The sequence below is a fragment of the Salvia hispanica genome, chromosome 6 (genome assembly GCF_029641045.1).
Source record: "Salvia hispanica isolate PSC_SH4W2 chromosome 6, Shi_PSC_v1, whole genome shotgun sequence".
Lineage (NCBI taxonomy): Eukaryota > Viridiplantae > Streptophyta > Magnoliopsida > Lamiales > Lamiaceae > Salvia > Salvia hispanica.
In genome coordinates, this window is record NC_142697.1 from 22,363,413 (window position 1) to 22,366,602 (window position 3,190).

Below are 3,190 nucleotides of genomic sequence, written 5' to 3' on the forward strand. Positions count from 1 at the left end.
ACTTCCCGAATTAAGGAACCACCAGAACCAGTTGTCACTACCGCCGAGCAGGTCTCTTCACAAGAGCCATCTCATCCGCCCCCATGTGATCCCCTCCGACGATATCCGAGGTAATCCCTGAACCGACACTTGAAAGTCCAGTTATTTCTGACCCTGTTGATACAGAGCTCCACGAGGAGAATAACACTGTTGACGGAGATACCGGGAAATTTATACTTCCTTATCGAACTACAAGGGGAATTCCACCGAAAAGATACTCTCCCGAGAGGATTGGGAGGAAAAGTCAGTATGGAGTAGCGAATTTTGTGCAAGGAAATCTCACCAAGATGGCACGAGCTTTTGAGGCTGCACTATACGAAGAAGAAGCGATCCCACAATCAGCCGAAGAAGCTATGAAACATAAGAAATGGAGGGAAGCTATGCTAACTGAGATGAAGGCACTTATGAAGAACAATACATGGGTGAAAGGGAAGTTGCTTGATGGATCAAAAACAGTTGGGTGCAGATGGGTGTTCACGATAAAGAGAAGGCCAGACGGTACAATTGAGAGGTATAAAGCGCGGCTTGTGGCAAAGGGGTACACTCAAACCTATGGGGTAGATTATGCTGAAACTTTTTCCCCAGTTGCCAAGATTAACACTGTAAGAGTGTTGTTCTCGATCGCAGCAAACAAAGATTGGTCATTTCATCAGTTTGATGTAACTAATGCGTTCCTACACGGGGAATTACCAAAGCCTGTGTATATGGAACCACCACCTGGGTTCACCGAAGAGTTTCAGAGAGGAGAAGTTGTCAACTCAAGAAGACGTTATACGGGTTAAAACAATCTCCGAGAGCGTGGTTTGGGAGGTTTACAGAGGTTATGAAGAAGTATGGATATGAACAGAGTAATTCAGATCACACTCTGTTCCTCAAGAAGAAGGAAGGCAAGATCACGTGCCTAATTATTTATGTAGATGACATGATCATTACAGGAGATGATGAGGAAGAAATGGCAGAACTCAGAAAGAACTTATTCCAAGAATTTGAGATGTAGGATCTAGGCCTCCTCAAGTATTTCTTAGGAATTGAAGTACTGAGATCAAAAAGGGGGATTTTCATAAACCAGAGGAAGTATATACTCGATCTATTGGCAGAAATTGGGATGCTAGATTGCAAACCTGCAGATACCCCTATGGTGCAAAATCACGGACTACAAATTAAGGAAGATGGAGAACCGACCGACAGGGGGAGATACCAAAGGCTTGTTGGAAAGCTGATCTACCTCTCTCATACAAGACCAGACATTGCATACGCAGTAGGAGTGGTGAGTCAGTTCATGCATGCGCCACAAGGAGAGCACTGGGAGGCAGTGCTAAGAATTGTGCGATACTTGAAGGGAACAGCCGAGCATGGGCTCATGTTTGAGAAACACGAACACATGGAGATACATGGTTTTACTGATGCTGACTGGGCAGTAAATCCGAATGATAGGAAATCAACCGTAGGATACTTTGCCTTTGTTGGAGGGAATCTTGTAACGTGGAGGAGCAAGAAACAGAAAGTAGTAGCACTTTCAAGTGCGGAGGCAGAGTTCAGAGGAATTAAGAGTGGATTAACAGAGATATTATGGCTACGGAGGTTGATGACGGAGTTGAATCTCCGCTCTACGCTACCTTGTCGATTATTCTATGACAACGAGGCAGCCATTAGTATTTCTGAAAACCCGGTACAACATGACAGAACCAAACATGTAGAAGTAGACCGACATTTCATAAAGGAGAATTTGGAGGCTAAGGTGGTGGATATGCCCTATGTCAAGTCCGAAGATCAACTGGCAGACATCTTAACAAAGGCGGTGAACTCGAAGTCGTTTCGAGAAGTACTTGGCAAGCTAAGTATCGGCAACCCCGTTACATAGCTTGAGGGGGAGTGTTAGAAGATATTGCACAAAATCAGGAATTAATATGGGAGATCAGGAATTGATATGGAAGAATATTTCACATTTATTGAATGTAATCTAGGTTTACCATGTATAGAATATCCTAGGCTATATAATCATGTAAACTCTAACTTGTTGATATATTGAATAAGAACGAACCATTCTACCGACCCTTTTATTTCTAACAGTACTAATTAGTTAAGTTGATTAGTTAGTTTTTGTTCGTTTACTTAGCTTATATATAAGGCTTCTTATTGTAATTTTTGTATATTAATCATTAAAAATGTAGTCCATTAAATGAAATTCCCCTTATTCTCTTTCCTCTCTTCTGTCACGGTAGTCTTGTTTATGAGCAGTTTTTTCTTCCTCCTACAATGGAGATTTCTCCTTCCGATTCAATTCACCATTTTTTACATCAAGTTAGTTTGATTCATTGTTCTCTCTTGATACTGTTCTGTTTCACATTCCTCTCGATACACAAAGTTTAATTTTCGCTTTCTTGTATTCTTTGATTTCAATTCAAGAGTTCACAATACTAAAATAACTGTGAGTGCAAATTGACTTAAATAAAGATAATGAATATTTAGTACTAAATATTAATGAAAATCCCTGTTATTACAGTTGGTTTTAATTTAAATAATGTAATTTTTTTTAGAAAAAGGGAAACGAAGATTATACCAATGATACACATAAGATTATTTTAATTAGGGGGGTTTACAATATTGTTCTTCATAAATTGTCTGCAAAACTAGTACTCAGCCCAAATACGTACAAACTCTTATAAATTTCTTATAGTATATGGGCTTATTTGGGCCTAGGAATTCATCATTAACCAATGTTCAATGCTATAACGAATGTGTTGCTATCGTTATCACTTATCAATCGTTTCTGAAATTTTTTATTCAGGAAATTTATAAATTAGTTACCAAAATCTGCATTTGTTTGAATATAAAAATAATGACAGTTTTGGCACGTACCAAAATATAATATCCGTGTATGTAATTATTTGTTTGTGGTATGTGAAAGTGTGGACGGTGGTTGTTTTGAGTTAAAGATATACACTTGCTTTATTCTTTATTAAAAGAATAAATATTTTGTTCCCACTACTTTCACGCGCAGCGTCTGAACGCTTTGATTACAAGCTTCACTCAATTAGTCTCTCTCTCTCTCTCTCTCTCTCTCTCACACACACACACACAGAATGAAAATCGTGTTCAACCAGTGTTCTTGTTTTTTCACTTTTCCTTTGGTGAAACAAAAGGGCTGCCA